This window comes from Mustela nivalis (genome assembly GCF_964662115.1).
Source record: "Mustela nivalis genome assembly, chromosome: 17".
Lineage (NCBI taxonomy): Eukaryota > Metazoa > Chordata > Mammalia > Carnivora > Mustelidae > Mustela > Mustela nivalis.
The window spans coordinates 32423148-32445302 of NC_139036.1; the positions used below are offsets into that span (position 1 = coordinate 32423148).

The following is a 22155-nucleotide window of genomic DNA, read 5'->3' on the forward strand; positions in this document are numbered from 1 at the left end:
AATGTGGGAATTGGGGTGTTAGGGACAGGGGGTTAAGTCCCCAGACCGAGGACAGCCACCCCTGGCGCAGAGCCAGAGAGAGTGAAGCAGAGAAACCAGGTCTTGGTCCCAGAACCACCAGCGCGCCTGAGAGTACGTGGCGCCTGGCTCCCGTGAGGGACTGGGAGCCTTGCCAGCCAACAGAAGCACAGCCTTTTTGCAGTCCCCACGCGAGTGCCCTGCCATGCCATCAGAGTCTGAGTCGTGCCCTACGCCCTTCTCTGAGAGAGGTGCACAAGGCACCAGCCTGGTGCTCTCGGACCCGGAAAGACCAGGCACTCCCAGCCCAGGCCAGCGGGAAAATCTCAGTGTGCGATCACTGCTTGGAACCTCTCTGGCAGTCTGGAGCTGCCCAGACAGCCGCCGCTGCCATGGTTTTGGGTACAAGAAAAAAATCCGGAGTCTCCAGGGACCGCGACTGGGAACCTGCTCTGCCAGCGGCCAAGGGGGGATTTATTTGGGCTCTGCAGTCAGACTGAGGCTTCTCTCTGAGAGGGAGGTCACGGTGCAGTTTGCTTTCCTCTAAACCTACAAAAACCATCAAAAGCAGTCAAGGCGAGAGAGAAAAACAAAAGTGAACAAATATAAAAACCTCCAGAGAACAAAAGCCTAAAAATACCAGTTTCCTCAGAGCTCACCCCCTTGAGGGGGGCGGGAGGACTTAACTCAGAGAACATCACTGACTGAAAACCCACGTGGCAGGCCCCTCCCCCAGAAAACCAACCAGAAAGGAAAAAAAAAAAAAAAAAAAAAGATGACAAGAGAACAACCACCACTACTTCATAGGACTTCATAGGACAATTTTTATTAATTCATTCCCACTATTCTGGCTCATTTTTTATTATTATATAGATAATTTTTCAACCTATTTACCGTCACAGTGAGATGTCCAGTACATCAAATTCCATAATAACCTTCTAACCTGAACTTTTTGATACATACACCTGTGTTTTTTCTTTTGCATTTCTATTTTTTAAATTTCTCTTTTTTTATTTTAGTTTAGTTTAGTCTAATTTATTCCTTTTTTAAATTTTTATTTTCTAATATTCATATAGAGTTAAACTTCAAGGTAATCCCCTTTCCCCAATCAATGCTACCCCTATAGGGTCTTTTTGTTTGTCTGTTTTTGTTTGTATACTTCATAAATCTTACCTTGGGGCCCATTTGGGCTGAACCTTCTCTTTTATCTCACCTTTCGTTCCTGTCTCTCTCTCTTTCTCTCTCTCTCTCTCTCTTTTTTCTTTTCCTTTTCTTTTTTCTCTCATTTGGGTGGGGAACCCTGATTGCTCAGAAGCGTTCAGGGTACACCTTGACTGCACCACAGTCGATACATTCAGCTACACCTGTTCAGCCATCTCTCACCAAAATGATTAGGAGGAGGAATGCCCAACAGAAGAAAAATACAGAGGATTGGCCTTCTGCAACAGAGCTAACGGCTATCAACATACACAATATGTCGGAAAGAGAATTCAGGCTAACAATTATCCAAGCAATAGCTAGGTTGGAGAAAGCCATGGGTGACCAAACAGAATTGATTAGGACTGAACTGAAAACAACCAGAGATCATGTTTCCAATGTTAGGGAACAGCTGAAAGCTACCAGGGATGAGCTTCACAATGCTTTCAATGAGCTCCAATCTAATCTAAATTCTCTCAAAGCTAGAGTAACTGAGACAGAAGATAGAATTAGTGATCTGGAGGATAAACAGATAGAAAGAAAGGATCAGAAGGAAGCCTGGAACAGCTTAGAAGCCACAAAAGCAGAATCAGGGAAATAAATGATGCCCTGAAACGTTCCAACGTCAGAATTATTGGAATCCCTGAAGGGGAGGAGAAAGAAAGAAGTCTAGAAGATATAATGGAACAAGTTCTTCATGAAAATTTTCCAAATCTCGTGAATGGAACCAGCATTCATGTACTAGAGGCCGAACAGTTTCCCCTCAAGATTACAGATTCTCGAAAGTCCTCAAGACAACTAATAGTAAGAATGAAGAATTATAATTGTAGGCATAACCTCTTGAAAGCAGCTAGGACAAAGAAGTTCCTTACGTACAGAGGAAAGCCCATCAGAATAACGTCAGACTGTCCACAAAGACCTGGCAAGCCAGAAAGGGTTGGCAAGATATATTCAGGGCAATCAATAAGAGCATGCAGCCAAGAATACTTTATCCAGCAAGACTGACATTCAAAATGGATGGAGAGTTAAAGAGTTTCCAAGACCGGCAAGGCTTGAAAGACTGCGCAACCACCAAGCCTATACTGCAGGAAATATTAAGGGGGGTTCTATAAAAGAGGAAAAAGCCTAAGAATAGTATTGAACAGAAATACAGAGACAATCTACAGAAAGAAAGACTTCAAAGGTAACACGATGTCAATAAAAACGTATCTATCAATAATCACTCTCAATGTGAATGGCCTAAATGCGCCCATAAAACGGCACAGGGTTGCTTGCAGATTGGATAAAATGACAGGACCCATCCATATGTTGTCTACAAGAGACCCATTTTGAACCTAAAGATACACCCAAACTGAAAGTGAAGGGATGGAGAAGCATCTTTCATGCCAATGGGCCTCAAAAGAAGGCTAGGGTAGCGATTCTCATATCAGACAAATTAGATTTTAAACTAAAGACTGTAGTCAGAGATACAGAAGGACACTACCTCATTCTTAAAGGGACTATCCACCAAGATGATCTAACAATTGTAAATATCTATGCCCTCAATATGGGAGCAGCCAATTACATAAGAAAACTGTTAATCAACATAAAGAGTCATATTGATATGAATACACTAACTGTAGGAGATCTTAACGCGCCTCTCTCAGAAATAGACAGATCATCGAAGCAGAAAATCAATAAAGAAACAAGAGCATTGAATGACACATTGGACCAGATGGACCTCATAGATATATACACAGAACATTCCACCCTAAAACAACAGAATACTTATTCTTCTCAAGTGCACATGGAACCTTCTCCAGAATAGACCACATACTGGGTCACAAATCAGGACTCAACGTATACCAAAAGACTGAGATTATTCCCTGCACATTCTCAGATCACAATGCTTTGAAACTGGAGCTCAATCACAAGGAAAATTTCCGAAGGAAATCAAACACCTGGAAGCTAAAGACCACCTTGCTTAAGAATGCTTGGATCAGGGACGCCTGGGTGGCTCAGTTGGTTAAGCAGCTGCCTTCGGCTCAGGTCATGATCCCAGCGTCCTGGGATCGAGTCCCACATCGGGCTCCTTGCTCCACGGGGAGTCTGCTTCTCCCTCTGACTCTGCCATCCACTCTGTCTGCCTGTGCTTGCTCTCCCTCTCCCTCTGAAAAATAAATAAATAAAATCTTTAAAAAAAAAAAAAAAAGAATGCTTGGATCAACAAGGAGATCAAAGAAGAACTGAAACAATTCATGGAAACCAATGAGAATGAAGACACTTTGGTCCAAAACCTATGGGACACAGCAAAGGCGGTCCTAAGGGGGAAATACATAGCCATCCAAGCATCCCTCAAAAAAAATTGAAAAATCCAGAACACACCAGCTGTCTCTACACCTTAAAGAACTGGAGAATCAACAACAAATCAAACCAACTCCACACATAAGAAGGGAAATAATTAAGATTAGAGCTGAGATCAAAGAGGTAGAAACCAGAGATACAATAGAACATATCAATGGAACTAGAAGCTGCTTTTTGAAAGAATCAATAAGATCGATAAACCATTGGTCACACTAATCCAAAAGAAAAGAGAGAAAGCTCAAATTCATAAAATTATGAATGAAAAGGGAGAGATGACAACGAACACCAAGGAAGTAGAAACAATCATCAGAAGTTATTATCAACAGTTATATGCCAATAATCTAAGCAACCTAGATGAAATGGATGCATTCCTGGAAAACTATAAACTCCCAAAACTGAACCAGGAAGAAATGGACAACCGGAATAGACCAATATCTAGTAATGAGATTGAAGCAGTGATCAAAAGCCTCCCAAAAAACAAGAGCCCAGGACCTGATGGATTCCCTGGGGAATTCTACCGAACTTTCAAAGAAGAAATAACACCTATTCTCCTGAAGCTGTTTCAAAAAATTGAAGCAGAAGGAAAACTTCCAGACTCTTTCTATGAAGCCAGCATTACCCTGATCCCCAAACCAGGCAAAGACCCTACCAGAAAGGAGAATTTCAGACCAATATCACTGATGAATATGGATGCTAAGATTCTCAACAAGATCCTAGCAAACAGGATCCAACAGCACATTAAAAAGATTATCCACCATGACCAGGTGGGATTCATTCCTGGGTTACAAGGATGGTTCAACATTTGCAAATCAATCAATGTGATAGAAAAAATTAATAAGAGAAGAGAGAAGGACCACATGGTCCTCTCAATTGATTCAGAAAAAGCATTTGACAAAATCCAGCATCCGTCCTGATTAAAACGCTTCAAAGTACAGGGATAGAGGGCACATTCCTGAACTTCATAAAATCTATCTATGAAAGACCCACAGCAAATATCATCCTCAATGCGAAAAAGCTTGCAGCCTTCCTGTTGAGATCAGGAACACGACAAGGATGCCCACTCTCATCACTCTTGTTCAACATAGTATTAGAAGTCCTGGAAACAGCAATCAGACAACAAAGAGAAATAAAAGGTATCCAAATTGGCAATGAAGAAGTCAAACTCTCTCTCTTCGCAGATGACAAGATTCTTTATATGGAAAACCCAAAAGACTCCACCCCCAAACTACTAGAACTCATATAACAATTCAGCAACGTGGCAGGATACAAAGTCAATGAACTGAAATCAGTGGCTTTCTTATACACTAACAATGAAAATACAGAAAGGGTAATTAGAGAATCGATACCATTTACTATAGCACCAAGAACCATAAGATACCTGGGAATAAACCTAACCAAAGAGGTAAAAGATCTATACTCGAGGAACTACAGAACACTCATGAAAGAAATTGAAGAAGACACAAAAAGATGGAAGACCATTCCATGCTCTTGGATTGGAAGAATAAACATTGTTAAAATGTCTATACGCCTAGAGCAATCTATACCTATAATGCCATTCTGATCAAAATTCCACCCGGTATTTTTCAAAGAGCTCTAGCAAATAATCCAAAAATTTGTATGGAATCAGAAGAGACCCTGAATCACTAAGGAAATGTTGAAAAACAAAAATAAAACTGGGGACATCACGTTACCTGATTTCAAGCTTTACTACAAAGCTGTGATCACCAAGACAGCATGGTACTGACATAAAAACAGACACATAGACCAGTGGAACAGAGTAGAAAGCCCAGAAATGGACCCTCAACTCTATGGTCAAATAATCTTCGACAAAACAGGAAAAAATATACAGCAGAAAAAAAACATTTAACAAATTACAGCATTCTTTCTTGATTAAAACTCTTCACAATGTAGGGATGGAGGACACATACTTCAATATCATAAGAGCCAGATATGGAAAGACCACAGTGAAAATCCTTCTCAATGGGTTAAAACTGAAGAGCTTTTCTCCTAAGGTCAGGAACATGGCAGGGATGTCCACTATCACCACTGCTGTTCAACATACTACTAGAAGTCCTAGCCTTAGCAATTACACAACAAAAAGAATGAAAAGACATCTGACTAGGCAAAGAGGAAGTCAAACTCTCACCCCTAAGAGGCGACATGATACTTTACATGGAAGTCCCAAAGACTCCACCCCAAAACTGCTAGAACAGGAATTTGGGAAAATGGCAGGATACAAAAGCAATGCACAGAAATCAGTTGCCTTTCTAGACACTGACCAAAGAAAGAGAAATTAAGGAGTCGATCCCATTTACACCAAAATCCATAAGATACATAGAAATAAACCAAACCAGAGATGTAAAGGATCTGTACTCTGGAAACTATAAAACACTCATGAAAAGAATTGAGGAAGACACAAAGAAATGGGGAAACGTTCATGCTCTGGGTAGGAAGAACAACCATTATTAAAAAGTCTATGCTACCTAGAGCAATCTACACATTCATCAACATTTTTTGCAGAGCTGGAACAAGTAATCCTAAAATTTGTATGGAACCAGAAAAGACCCCGGATATCCAAAGGAAGGTTGAAAAAGAAAACCAAGGCTGGCAGCATCACAATTCCGGACTTTAAGCTCTACTCCAAAGCTGTAATCATCAAGACAGTACAGTGCTGGCACAAAAACAGACACATAGATCAATGGAAGAGAATAGAGAGCCCAGAAATGGACCCTCAACTCTATGGTCAGCTAATCTTCAACAAAGCAGAAAAGAATATCCAATGGGAAAAAGGCAGTGTCTTCAACAATGATGTTGGGAAAATTGGACAGCCACGTGAAGAAGAATGAAACTGGACCACTTCCTTACACCACACACAAAAGAAAAGACCTCAAGGTGAGATAGGAGTCCATCAAAACCCTAGAGAAGAACACAGGCAGCAACCTCTTTGACCTTGGCCACAGCAACTTCTTGATAGACAGGTCTCCAAAGGCAAGGGAAACAAAGGCAAAAATGAGTTATTGGGACTTCATCAAGCCTTTGGCTCAGATCATGATCACAAGGTCCTGGGATCGAGCCCTGCATCTATCTCTCTGTTCAGCGGGGATTCTGTTTCTCCCTCTCCTTCTGCCCCTCCACCTGATTGTGGTCTCTCTCTCTCTCTCAAATAAATAATAAAATCTTAAAAAAAAATTGTTTTCTGTCCTTTTCTGCCTGACTCACTGGCAACCTTGATAGATAACTTAAATGATGATCTCCTTATCAATTTATACCTCTTCTCTAGCCATTGTGTTGTAGAGATTCCGGATTCTGTTATACTTCTCAAAAGTGCTTTTTTGTTGTTCTTTTCTTTAAAGATTTTATTTATTTATATGACAGACAGAGATCACAGGCAGGCAGAGAGGCAGGCAGACAGAGAGAGGAGGAAGCAGGCTCCCTACTGGACCCTGCAGAGACCCACTCCCCCTGGACCCTGCGATCATGACCTGAGCCGAAGGCAGAGGCTCTAACCCATTGAGCCACCCAGGTGCCCTTGCTATTCCTTCTTTATTTTTGTTTTGTTTATTTAAAGTAAATTAATTAACACAGTGTATTAATAGTTTCAGAAGTAGAGTTTAACCTCTTTCCAATATGAACTACCCTATATTCTGTCAAATAACAAATATACTGACATAATTTGATCTGGGTGGATGAAACTCCTTGTCTTATTACTTCCTACCAGTGTTAGACTAATGTTTTACTTTAATGTTGAGAAGAAAGAGATACCGTAAGAATGCAAAATCTTAGCAAAGATATTTTTGTCTTCATGACTGCAATATCACAATCCTAGAGATATCCCAAAATCAAATCTCTCATTTGGGACTAATGAAATTCTTAGTATTATAATCATAAGTTGGTGACAGACTGAAGAGAAATGTTACCTGATGATGTTTACTCAACAGGATTTTAGTTTCTTCCTGTCTCCGTGCTTTCGCCTACCAAACTACCTATCTAGTTTAACTGAGCAGGGATAGAACTTCAATATGTGGCACTGACTCAAATATTTCCCAAGAGATCCCCATTGTTATAAGACTAAAGAGAAAATTCTCCATTGGATTAACTCTCACTGGACTCAAACGCTAGAAATTCCTTGTATAAACCAAGGGGACCTTGCCTGTCTGCAGCCTTGCCTAGCCCCTTTTAAACAAGCAAACCTCCAGGCACCAAAGGCAACTGGACATGCCTCTTCTCAGCAGTAAGCTCAGCCTGTCTGGAGCTGCCACCTCACCCCGCCCCATGCTTCGCTCTCTGAGCCCATTTTTTCCAGCTCAGTTTGACCTACCTTCCGTTCTACTCCCTCGCTCTTCTGAATGGGTACTTTATACTGCTTCTTAGCTTGATTGCTGGTTCCCTCTTTGACTATTTCTCCTCACCATGTTGACTGTCCTGGCTTTGGTGATGCAAATTTAAAACTCTCATCTTTTCCAGTCTAGCCTGGCTCTGAGGATCTACCATAGTCCACAGACCCTCAAAGCCATGTTACTTCCATGATGACTGTAGAATGACACCTGGAGAGACTGATCTTTCAGAACAATCTCTGAGGTTCAATTTCTCTCTTTAGAGCGGTAACTAAAGAAGTACATTAAATATGGAATCTCTTTGTCAGAGTCCTTGCAGATTTAGGCAGAAGCTGTTCTTTTGGAAATGGTAACTCTCTCCAGCTACAGGAAGGATGGGATGGCATCAATATTATAGAAACGTGCTTTTCTGTAACATTCTCTATAACTAAAATGCACGGGAAGGCTCTGCCTTATTACTACAATATAGGTCCTCCAGGGTTAGCATTCTATGTTCACTACCAGGATACAGCTGGCTTTGTGGAAGGAGAATTTACTTGGAGTAAGACCAATCTGAGTTTCAAGTTTATCCTGCTCCTGTGCCTTTGGGACTCAGATTCCTCGTGTGTAAAGTGAATACAATGCCCAGTAGATTTTGTGTGTGTGTGTGTGTGTGTATGTGCGTGTGCGCGCGCGCACGCCCGCGCACGCATCCCCATGAACATACAGATATGTTAGCATTACTGTTATTGTGACATTGCACCAAGTACTGTTCCAATCACGTTATAAATGTTAGTTCATTAAGTCTCTATAATTATAAAGCAGGTACCATTGTTACCACCTCACTCTACAGATGAAGAAACTGAACCACAAAGAAATCGAATGCTTTTGAAGGATACACAGCTAACAAGTACCGGTCTGGATTTGAAAACAGCAATGTGGCTTCACAGTTGGTGCTCTTAACCAGTGCCCTCCACTGTCCCCACGTGGTATCCCCTGTCATAGTTGGTACTCAGCAATGAGGGCAATTAGAACAATCACTGCAATTATATCCTCACCACATACTAAAGGCAATTCCACAATGCATTGTCTGTTCATTCAACTAGCAGATTATGTAAATGTGCTGAGTGCTTGTATAATGCAAATTTCTTACAAAATGTGAAATATAAATTAAATCATTACATCTCTCCATGCACTTCTACAGTATCTATCCCCATTGTAGCAGCAGCACCTGGTGCCCCGTGGGTGTTGAGTGAATGCTTATTCATTTGTGGCTCACACTGTCTGGCTGTAGAACATAATGATATAAATATTATCATTAATATTACAATTGTCAAAAATAAGAATTCCATATTAAAGAGCAAGTATCATCAGAACACAACTGTACAAAGGCCCAGACTTAATGACCTTTTCAAAGTCTGGCAAGTTCTAAATTCTGAAACAGTCACAGGATCATCAGTTTTTTCCTGCCCTATAAGGTTTGTTTCTGTTGTTGGGAACTCATATTTTCTAAGAAATTTGACATTTCTGTCTCTCGGTCTTGATCTCAATTTTGGCCACTTTTGCATGACAAGGGCATGCAAAATCATCACTTGCCCATACCTGCCATTAACACTTGGTTCACCTTCAGCATCTGGGTTAAACTCTGTTAGAGAAAGCTTGCAGAACTAGGACCCTAATAACCACTAATGCACGATGTACCAGGCCGCAATGTACTAGCTTGCCCTTCCCTTTCATGTTACATTCACCACCCTAGATAAGTGGTGGTGGTGAAAGCCAGCCTTGTGACTAATGGGCCTTTGATCAGTTTGCTTCCTGACAGCTGTACATATAAATGAATGTTTATCCCAATTAAGTAATGAACATTGATTCTTCCTACCCTCTGACTGCGAAGTGCCCCTTCATCTCAAAGAACCCTCATCATTCTTATGTCAAGGATAATATCTTCTCATTTGAAAAGCATTATTTAGGGGACAGAGCATGTACAGTCTAGGACACTTTGGAGAAAAAGAGCAAGGGTTGAAAAAGTAGTGGGACAGATTTTCTAAAATCTGCTAGCATGATCTAGTGTGGTCAAGGAAGCTACAATTTTCTGAGCACCTGTAATTGCTAGTATGTAAAGTATTACACATATGTTATTTCATTTTATCTTCCCATTAATCTTATAACTATCATCAGATCCATTGCACAGACAAGGAAAATGAAGAAAATGAAGCTGGGGGTTGGGAGGATTAACTAAATGACTCGCTTGTGGTTATGTGGTTGGTAGTAACATTCAAACGGCGTGATTCTAGGTTCTACATGACTCCAGAGTTTTATTTCCCCAACACCTTGGATAAACATTATGTTTCTTATACACTCGAAATAGTACTGAGTTTGAGATCTGGCTCCATTCCTGCTAGCTCTATGGCCATGAATAAGCTGCATATCCTTTCTGATCTAGAGCTCTTCATCCACAAATCAAAATCCATTAGAACCCACTCTGGTAAATCACGACCTGTACCCCTGGGGATAAAAATATATGTGTATAAAAAATAAAAAATTAATTAAAAAAAAAAAAAAGAACCCACTCTGGTTACCTGACCAAATGGTTGTTAATGGGATCTGCACATAATCATGAGCTATCCCAATTCGATGGATTACTGGCAAGTTTATAAATAGACTTTGTTAATCTGTTGTAGTCTCTGGGCTACTCTGACATTTTGTTGCTTCCCCTTCCTGACTCCAAAAGCAACACTAGGGTTGACTTTGCCAGTATCAGATTTGTTTTCATTATTAGGGATGATTCTGTCTTGAAGTTGGAACAGAAGTAGCAATTGAATGTGCTTTCATGGGAATTTCAAAGATTCCCTTTTTCTTGGGGAAAGAGGAAATAGGAGCCAAAGGAACAGCAATTAAATCTGTAGTTTCAAGACAAATGTTACTAAGGCACAGATGATATCATGCAATAGTTGGAATTTCTCCTGTTTTCTCAGGCTAACAGAGCAGTGGCAGCCGTCTGAAATCTCACACCAGCTGTCAGCATCTGTTCCAGAGGTTGCCACTCCCAAGCATCTCTTTGTCAAATTCCTCTCTCTCCAGCCCAAATCTGTTGTATTTAACTCCTAGGAAAACCTCGGAAATCATGAGGGAGTCTGGAGTTGGTCTGGTCATCTGAGGCTCAATTACTCTATGTGGCAGTTTTCTAGAATGGAGACTCACTGATGACATAACAGTAACCATTAACTGAGGAGTCTATGTCTTGACAGATTATCCACCCAGCCCCTCCAGTGCCAGGTAAGTGGACACACCCTATAGGAAATGAGAGGAAATTGTAACCTGTGCAACCAGTGCCTCCTCTCAAGTGTACTGAAATCCCTACATATTTATCCAGAAAGTAGACTAATCAAGGAACATAAGGCTCAATCTAATGCCCATTTTGAGCAAGATATTCCTGAGGTTTAAAAGTCAGTAAGACAGCTTGATGGTTCCACAAAAAGTTAAACAAAGAATGACCACGGAACCCAGCAATTCCATTCCTGGATAGATACCCTCAAACTGACAACAAATACTGAAACAAATCCTTATACACAAATGTCCAGATACACAATAGCAGAAAGGTGAATGAAGCCAGACACAAAAGGTCACATGCTGAATGATTCCATTTACATGGAATATCCGGAATAGGTAAATCCATAGACACAGAGAGAAGACTGCTCATCACTAGCAACTGAAAGAAAGAAGGAACAGTGACTAAGTGCTTAACTGGTAAGGGGCTTTATTCTGGGGTAGGCTGATGTAGAAATGTTTTGGAACTAGATAGGTGTGGCTGTACAACATTATGGATGTATAAAATGCCACAGAATTATGCATTTTATAAATGTTAATTTTATGTTACATGAATTTCACCTCAATTAAAAAAACCTACTACTAAAGCTTGTGACTTCCTCTGAAATGCATAAAAATAAACATGAATTGGTGAATGGACAGACATAAATATGTGACAAAGCACAAAGAACAAAATATTAATTGTAGAATCCAGGTGGTGGGTCCATGGGTGTTTACTTCAAAATTCAGTATTTCAATGTATTTGAAAAATTTTATAATAAAATATTAGGAAAATAATAAAACCTGGCACTTACCATTTCATCAGGCAAGTTGGAAAGGAGGTACTAAATTTCTGCTCTCCAATATAGGTCTTACCATCTTGGTCCTGGCCAGGACATGTTTGGGAATCTGTCAGGATAAATTAGCTGGGCTTTTTCCACTAGATGCATTCTTCACTTCCCCTATTCACCCCTACTTTATCCATCTGCAGATAAAGCCATCATTTCATGATAATAACTGCTATTTACACACATCTGCTACAGCCAGACCCTCTGCAGAGGCTTCTATTCATTGTCTCCAATGCTTTTATCACTCAAAGTGGGTTACAGATGAGAAGCCTTCCCTAATGAGTAATAGCAGACACAATAAAAATGCACACATTCTGTATAAGTACACTGTATAGGAAGTAGAAAACAGACAAAATTACTTTATTAGAGGAGGATGATGCTACCCTTAGTTGGTAGTTGACTGGAGGGCTCATCAGCGGGGCAGGGACACTCATGGCACCATTTTATTTCTTGATGCAATGTTGATTACAAGAGTACATTCACTTTGTAAAGATCTGTTGAAATGAAAATACGTTTTGCCTTTTGTGTATATATTATATATTAATAAAAGTTTAATAAAAATGAATCAATAAAATGTAAGTAAAACAAATTAGTAAAACCTAAAGCTGGCCTGTTGAAAGAATTTAAAAAAATCAAGAGGTGTGCCTGGGTGGCTCAGTCAGTTGAGCATCCAACTCTTGATTTCAGCTCAAGTCATTTTCACGGGGTTGTGAGGCTAAGTCCTGTGTTGGGCTCTGTACTGGATGTAGAGCCTGCTTGAGATTCTCTCTCTTCCCCTCTCCCTCTGCCCCTCCCTGGCTTGTTTTCTCAAAAACAAAAACAAAATGATTAGGAGTAAGAGGAGGCATTAACTGCCAATATGTAGGGAGTTGAAATTTTACAGTAGAATACTGCATAGCACGTTTATTCTAACAGCCTTCAAAATCTTGATGAAATAGATGCTTTTCTAAGAAAACAACTAAAACTAGGATTGTAAGTGAGAGCAGCCAATCACATACTTTGTTGCTGTGCAGAGTCCAAATGAAGGCTGAATTCACAAATCCCTCTTCTCCTGCCAACCCCTGAAGGGGCCACAGCAGTACACACACAGATTGCCCAACTAGTGAGCAGCTAGGGGCCACTAGGAATTGCAGGTCCCTTATTCTGCAGAAGCCATAAAGCCCTGCCAGAGAGAGAAGGTGGTAGGAGTCACTGTGGTCAGAGTCTAACTCTATTTCTTATGAAGCCGGAGCACTGGGCTGTGTCCTTATTGTCTTCTTGAGGCCAGGTGATGACCAAGTAAAAGTAGATGGCTCAAAACTATCGAACAGACTCAATGCTAGATCAGGGATGGGGATAGTACTTTTGATGTAATAAGTATCCTTTTGTTTAAAAATAGAAAACTCTCTTTTGATTATTTGATAGATGGCTAAAGATGTTACTTCTGCTTTAAGTAGATTTTCAAAGAAAAGTCAACCCATGGGGCACCTGGGTGGCTCAGTTAGTTAAGCATCTTCCTTCAGCTCAGGTCATGATCTCAGGGTTCTGGGATGGAGCCCACGTTGGGCTCCCTGCTCAGCGGGAAGTCTGCTTCTCTCCCTCTCTCTCTCTCTCTCAAATAAATAAATAAATAGTGTCTTTAAAAAAATAAAATAAAAGTCAACCCATGTGGCATGGAGGGAAAGGAATAAAACAAATGTTAAGTTTAGGCAATAATCCATTAGCAGCTGGGTAGGACATAGTTGAGGAAACATTTTCTCTGCAAACTCTAACTTAACACCTTGAGATAACAAAATTCAAGCAGGAAGAGATGGTCAAATAAATGAGATGTTGCAGAAAGAATCAGAAGGGCCAAAGGGAACCAGATTTTATGACACTAGACAACCCGAAACTCCTGTCACTTCAGAAAGGCAGCTTTTGTAATGAAAGCAAAAGTTAGCACAGAAACTGAAACATGAGCGGAGTAGGGGTCCTTTCTTGGAAGGGTGGGTGGGGATTGAGTTGTGAGGCACAGTGTTGTTAAAGAGGTTTCATTTTTGTAAATGTATATACTTGTATCAAAAAATTTTACCATACCATAGAGAGGTTTCAGTTTTGAAGGTAGAATCACAGAGGAGATAGTTTGTTTGTGATTAGGAAGGAACTAAACATATTTGTAGGCTAAAGGGAAGGACCAAGCTGCAAAAGTTAAAGATAAAAGAGAGAAAGTGGAAAAATGGATGAGGCAAGATTCTAGATTCAGAAGAAGGAGAGTATGTAGACGCAAGGGAAAGGTTTGGCTTTCAAGAGGAGGCTGGCTAACAACTAGCATAATTTCTCTAGTAATTGAATATTGGCCCCTTAAAAAGTCATATCCATTTCTAAATCACGGTACTTATGGATGTGACCTTACTTGGAAACAAGGTCTTTGCAGATAATAATTAAGGATTACCAAATGAGATCAATCCAGTAACTGGTGTCTTTATAAGAGAAAAGAGAGGGTGCTTTGAAACACACACAGAGGAGACCCACAGGGAAAATAGCCAGGTGAATATGGAGACAGACACTGGAATCACTGGAATTGTAAGCCCCAAACCAATGAAAGGTTAGAGCCACCAGGAGCTGAAAGCAGTAAGGAAAGGTTTTCCCCTAGAGCCTTCAAGAGGGAGGACAGCCCTGCCAACACCTTCGCTTCAGGATTCTGGCTTCAGACACTATAAGAGAATGAATTTCTGTTGTTTTAATCCACCTGGTCTGTGAGCATTTGTTATGGCACCTCTGGGAAACTAATATAACCACCAAACTCCAGGCTAAAAAAGCACACAAAGAATGAGCAAACCCAAGATGCAAGGTCAGAGTTCAGAGATATGTTTTGTTTTTTTTTGTTTGTTTGTTTGTTTGTTTGTTTTTTTCAGAGATGTGTTCTGACATGTGTTCTGACTCACTGGTTGGGTTAGGGGGCCAGTTAGCTTAGTAAATCTTTGTTCCTGGAACAACCATGGCTATGTAAATCTCGGCCTTGAATGCATCCTTCCTAGGTGACTTTCAGTCTCCATACAGTGGAGAAAGCCTTGCGCTTTCCACTGCCCTGCATGGTATTTCTCATGGTGTCCCTGATACTCATCCTGCTTGCTTTTGGCTCAAAGCATTCAATCTTCCAGTCTTTCTCTGCAAACCATACAGATTTGTATGAAAAATCCAATTAAGGAGGCCATGAAGAAAAGGCATGTGATATTCTCTGTGTTTGAGTGTTATCTGATTTTAATTCAGGCAGCTGCTTAGTTTCTCCTGGGCACCTACATAAACACTTATCTTCATGGTTGGTCTAGCTTAGTGCTGATTCCTACCCTTTAGGTTCAAGTTCTTCAATTCTTCATGACTTAATGTGCCACCAATTCCAGCAAAACAAAACACTGGGAATCATTTACTTGAACCATTTTAGCTCGCCAGCTGGGGTTCAAAGAAAGAGGATCTTAATTCTATATATTCAACTCATTGAGAAATTCCCAATCTAGAATCAATATAGGTCATCCAGATTCCAAAGGGGGCTTTAGAAAAAAAAGTGTGATAGAGGAACACATTCATTGGATCCACATTTATTTGGTACCTACTCACCACCACGTAGCTTGCTAGGTATTAGAAATATATGTATGATTAAGGGGAATAAGTATGACCTTCAAAGAACTCACTGTCTCCATGTGTAATTTGTTAAAAGACATTTGACTGAAAAATATGAGTACAATAGAATATGCATAATCTTCTAGTATAAATGGTATAACTGCTTAGGAATCTTAGAAAGGGGTGTTTTCTGGAGATGAGGTAGGGGTTCAGACTAGATCTGAACTAGATCCATATGCCCTTCCAGATCTACCTTCCACTTTTTCCCACCTGTTCTGTGCTCTTGAGGTGATCTCTATGAACTGCATCATCTGGGCACTGGTGCCTTCTGGCTTCCAGATGGGTTCAGTCAATGGAAAGACATGAGAGGATAGGGGAGAGAGAGCTACCTTCCATTCACAGTACACACTGTCAGGACTGCACTGTTCTAGGAGAGGCCACAGTTTCTGTCTATAGGTTGCTCTTATGACCTGGCCGTGTTCTGGTAACTGTTTCCTCCTTCCTGCTTCCAGCAGCTGCTAGCCTTGGTCTGTTTCCCCATTCCATCTTGGTTTCCCTTAACATTGCCTGCACCACTGTAAAGAGTGAGTCCCATCATGCACCTCTCTGCAACCACTCACTGCGATGTGCCACCTGTTTCCCCTGTTCAAGGCTGGGGTTAAGAGGTAATTCCCAGTGAGCATGACCTTTGAACTATCTTCTGAAGAACCAGTGAGGTTTTGCAGGTGCATACAGGAATATTCCTCTTGAGGAATGTCATAGTTTCATTCAATTATAGAAAACTTTGCTTAACGTGACAATTTCTCACTGATCCTTATAGAAAGGAGTGATTGATCAGGGCTAAGATTCTTGGTTCAGTCTTAGGGAGGGGAGAAGAGAAAGGCCAAAGTAACTTCTGGTAAAGGCTAGCAGAGGCTTTGTGTGTGGGGGGTAGGAAGGCGGAAGCAGAAAGGAAGAGAGAGAAGTTCAGAGCAGTGAGGTCTAATAGAAATACAATACAAACAAGGTAAACCACATATGCACTTTTAAATGTTGTAGAAGTCACATTCTAAAAAAGTAAAAAGAGGTGGAAGTTAGTCAAGGGTCCACTGATGGATGAATGGATGAACAAAATGTTGCATATCTACCTAATGGAATATTACCCAGCTTTAAAAAGGAAAGAAATTCTGACACATACTACAATATGGACGAATGTTAAGGCCATTATGAGGTATTTAGAGTAGTGAGAATCATAGAGACAAAAAGTAAAAAAGGTGGTAGCCAGGGGTTGGAGGAAGGAAAAAATGGGAGTTGCTGAATGGGTACAGATGATCAGTTTTGCAAGATAAAAAGAATTCCAGAGCTAGATTGAAGAACAATGAGAATATACTTAACACTATGGAAGTGTATACTTAAAATGTTTCATGACATGGGGTGCCTGGGTGGCTCAGTCAGTTAAGCATCTGCCTTTGGCTCAGGTCATGATCCCAGAATCCTGGGATCAAGCCCCATGTTGGGTCCTCTGCTCACCAGGGATCCTGCTTCTCCCTCTCTCTCTGCTTGTGCTCTGTTTCTCACTTTCTCTCTCTCAAATAAACTAAATAAAATCTTTAAAAACAATGGTTGATGACAAACTTTATACTTAATACATATTTTACCACAATTTTGAAACCATTAAAAAGAAATGGTAAAATTAATTTTTAGTACATATTTTATTTAGGGGCACCTGGATAGCTCAGTCAGTTAAGCGTCCAACTCTAGATTTTAGCTCAGGTCATGATCCCAGGGTCTTAAGATCAAGCCCTGAGTTGGGCTCCATGCTGGATGTAGAGCCTGCTTAAGATTCTCTCCCTCTACCCCCCATACCCACTCATGTGTACACTCTTTCTCTCTCTCTCTCTCTCTCTCTGTGTGTGTGTGTGTGTGTGTATACGTATATATATATATATATATATATATATATATATATATTATTTAAACCATTATAGCCACAATATTATCATTTCAATCTGTAATCTATATACATTTAGTAAGAAAATATGTATTTTTTCATACTGAGCTGTTGAGGTATGGTGTATTTTTTTATTTACACTTATGGAACTCAATTTGAACTTGCCACATTTCAAACATTCAATAGTCATATGCAGCTAACTGCTACCACATTGGGACAGCGCAAGTCTAGAGCTCTGAACATCAGTGACTTGCTCAGTAATGACTTTTTTTCCTGAGGTAGTACCCAGCAAGGCCTGAGACCTAAGTTTTTTGTGCAGCATCATAGAAGGTGATCTATAAGTTATCCCAGCACCCCCAAGTCAAAAGAGATCCGAAAAAGCACTGAGCTCACCTCCACTGTCCCAGGCAAACCATTTGCTGCAATTGTTCTGGCCCTTGATCAGAGAGCTAAGTTTGTACATCTGTGAGGAGCAATTAGTAAATACCAGAATGAGAGTCACTAGCTCCGTGACCTTGGACAATCTGCATACCATCTCAAAGCTTGAATTTTTTCATTGGTGAAAGAGAGGTAAGAATGATGGAATCTTATAAGGGTATTGTGAGAATTACATCAATGCACGTACAAGGCTTCCGGGAAAGGTAGCTGGTACATAGCAAACAGTGTTAGTCACTACTATTATAAGATCACCATCACCATCGTCATTATTTTCACCACTAGTATATCTTAGACATAAACGGTGTTTGACATTTTTTCAAACCTTCAATCAGTCCCTCAGCCAATGTTAAACAAGGTGATGGTGCAGTGAAGAAGAACAGAGACTTTCGGGCTGGGTGGCTTCGGTTCAAACTGTGGTGCTGGCATTTTCAAGTGGAGAGAAATTCATTTTCCCCCTTAGCGTCTCCTCCTCCCCTCCAGGATCCCCACACACAAGGCCCCATCTACCCTCCAGCATAACCTCCTTGTCTGTCAATTTTTAAATCTGCACAATGGGAATAATACTAGGAAACACTGCATAGGACTACCGTGAGTACTGTGGGCGGTACTGTAGATGCAGCACTTTACACATGTCCTGGCACACAGCAAGCCTCAGAGAGGCCGAAGCTGCTGCCACTGGGTGAACAACAGGAGAGGCTGCAGGGAATAAAGCAGACACCATACTCACCCCTCAGAGTATGAACTTGCAGGAAGCTGGCCCTTAACCAATAATAGAAATAAAGATTGAGGAGTGTCCTGTGGGAAGTGCAGAGTGTTAGCATATGGAAAGTGCTTCCTAATGTCTTTCTTGTACTATAATTTAAAAGCCTATTGTCCTCCTTAGTGGACAAAAGCTTTCCTTTCACTGGTAGATTATGAGTACACCATTTCTCTTGGTTTGTCCATCATCTGAAGCAGCAAGACCTCCATTCTGCCTCAGAATATTGCCTCAACACTTCCACTGGAATTCAGATACACCAGACGCCCACCAGTTGTGTGAAGCAGTGCTCCTTCCATTGAACCCTTGCAGACTGAGTCAGTAACACCCTCCAAAAACGTACATTTCTCAAATTAACTCATGGGTTGTAAGAAAATCTTGTTCCCAAGACACAAGTCAGTTCCCATCCGTGTAGGTTAAGGTGGGCAAATGCACGACGAGTTTCTGTGTGGCTCCCACTGGGTACTCTTGGCCTTTGCACAAATAATTATAGAATGAACAAGAGATTAGCACTGAAGCAATGTATGGTGAGCTACACTGGAGGTGAGAAGAATACAGATTAATCTCCAAATTGACAAGGTACAAGAGAAGAGGAAATAAAAGAAGTAATAAATTGTTGATAAAACTGTCTTTACAGGAGGTAGGAACTGAAAAAGAAGTATTCTACAGTTCTTATTTGCTAAGTGTTGGCATTCAGCTCTGTCTGACTGGCATGATTAAAACCCATGCATTTGGGAGGACACATGGCAGTGAGACTCTACAGTATGTTCCCTTTGTCCCCAATAAGCTTAGCTAGTCCTCACCTTCCGTAGGATCCCACTCCCTTCTACTCTGTCAGGCCTCAGCCTCAAATCCTGCCCAGGAAGTGAGTATACCTATATGATGGCTCTGTCAAGGAGGAAGACAGCAGGGCCAAGGAGCCTGCCAGGATTATACTCCAGGGCTTGGAAATAACTCTAGGCTGGCTTCCCGTCCTGTGATCCCTGCTCATCTTTCTCAGATGGTCTGGTACAGGACGGAGAGCTTCTGCCCCTCCCTTCTTTACTCCTTACAGGGAGGGAAAGGGGAGCCTGCTGGACTTGGATTCCTATTGGGAATTCTTGACAAAGCGAGGGAACCTGAGGAGTAACAGCCTTGTTCTGGGGAGGATGATACTGCCTGGCTTAAATGGACTCCAAGTCAGCTTTATAAAAGTGACCAATACCTTTTTTATAGCTACTAACTGAGGGAGAGAGAGAGAGAACAAGAATGTAATGTGCATAAGTCTCTAAATAAATCTACATTTATCCAGACTACATTACTGATGGTTTTGGACAATGAAAATATGTTACAGAGAACAGGTGTAGTAATAGGCATGAAAAGTCATAAAAATGTTCATTTTTTTACCTCATTATTAGCAATATTGAGAATTCATCCCCCCCAATGTTTTTATAGAGGAAGAGAAATAAAACTCCTTTATGCACAGAAATATTCATAGTGGCATAACAATCATGGGAAAAGTAGAAATAATTTAAATAGCCAACAATTGCTAAACAGATTATGGCATGTCCACTTAAGGAATTAATCCATTTAATCCAGCCATCATTAACCATCTATGTGAAAATTGGCTGGAAGTTGGGAAAACGCTTATGGAACAATACTGGGAAAAGAAAGAACAAATAAACATATCTAGACTGTGGTTATAATGTGTCAAAAAGACGTGCTTGGACAAAGGCTGGAAGAGAGCACAGAGAAGAACAAAGATACTAAACCGGCAATATTAGGAGAAAGTCTTTGAAAAAAATTTAAAAAAAAAAGGCAGTTGACAATGGGTCCATAATGCATCCCTACCAGTAATGGCAAAAATAAATCATTTTTGATTTATCAAATCTTGCCTCATTTCTTTGGCTTTCCTTGGGCTGCTTACGTTAGATTCTTTCAACCTGTATGGCAAGACCCCCCACGTGCAATGGATGGAGCCCAGACAATGTGATGCTGCAAATATTGCACCCTTTCCACTGGGCTAGCCGCTCATCCCCAACTTTGAACGGACTCATCTGTTGACCCTGGAGTGCTGTGGTATGAAAAAACTTCGAAAGCACTCCCTTGGTGAGAGGATTCCCTGTGAAGTCAATCCCCTGGTTCCCATGTCATGCACACTGCATAACGACTTGGAGCGGGGCCCTGACCCTCCAGCATAACAGCATTCAGTTCTGCACCCATGCACGAGTTGGCTTCTCTCCTCCCAGCCAAGTCCCAGGGGGAAGTGTCTCTGACTCTTCCATCTTCATTACGTACAGCTGCTCAAAGGCTGCTCTTAGGACAAGGGAAGTATCCTTCCTTGACCCCCTCCTTTTCTCCTTTTTCCTCTTCTCCTGGAGAAGATCAACTTGTGGCATCTTTACTGCAAATGCTCATGCAGGTAAACAGTCAGCCTGACATGATCGGCCACATCAAAGCTTCTAAAAAGAGAGAAGGAAGGAAGCAAGGGCAGGAAAACAACAAAAAAGCAACCATGTCTTCAGAAAACCAGAATCCAAGCAAGTAGATGACTGGGTGTACTTTAGCTCAGCTCATTATTTAGCATCAGTAACAATAACCCAGAGATGTTAACCAGCTCCTTATGCTAAGAAAACCTGCTGCTAGGCTGCACTGGTGGCTCAACAAAAGCATTCTCTCCTGCCCCTTTGCAGCTTCAACCTACCCCATGTTCACAGTAAATTCCACAGTTTGATTAAAAACAACAACATTAACAAAAAACTTTCTCCAAGTTCAAAAAGGCATCAATTCTGTCAACCCTGAGAGACCTACTTATGTCGTCCTGAGCTGAGCAAATGCATGAAATACAGCTCAGGCTTTTCCATGCCCAGGATGTGCCCACTGAGCTCTTTCAACGGTGAGAACAGAGAGGTTAAACTGTGTTGGATTTGGTGCTGTTTACTACAGACAACTTGAGCTGAGAACCAGAGGCACAAAAGTCACCCTCGGCCCTTTGTGGCTAGCTGGATTGTAAACACCCCTGCAGACGAGCAGCCCTGTGGCAAAGAATCTCCGTGCGAGCTACACATCTGCAAAAGAAACTTGGGAAAAGAAACCCTCGGAAAGAGTCCTTCTACTCAGGAAAGCTCTCTCACGCTCAGGTGTCTTTCTGCCATGCAGCCCACTCTCAAAAATGAAGGAGAGAAAGAAGAAAAGAAAAGAAAAAAAAAAAAAGAAAAATTTCCCACCTGCTGCTTACACATATTATGATCAGCAGAGAAAATGCAAGTGCGTGTGGGCACAGTCTTGCACCTCCTTTGAAAGAGGAGGGCAGATCCCCAATGCACTAGTTAATTGTGTAAACCATCCCTCCCACCCCCAGCCGCACGAAAAGCTCCAACCCACACACGCACGCCCACCTCACAGCCAAGCCCCCTCCCCAGCATTCCTTTTCCAGCTTTAGAGAAATCA

General features: G+C 41.2%; 1 protein-coding gene across 1 annotated transcript in view; it reads right to left on the reverse strand.

Annotated features, from left to right (window-relative positions):
* ANKFN1 (ankyrin repeat and fibronectin type III domain containing 1) overlaps positions 1-22155 on the reverse strand; it is a 494531-nt gene that overhangs the window by 386219 nt on the left and 86157 nt on the right. The gene's annotated exons all lie outside the window — the stretch shown is intronic.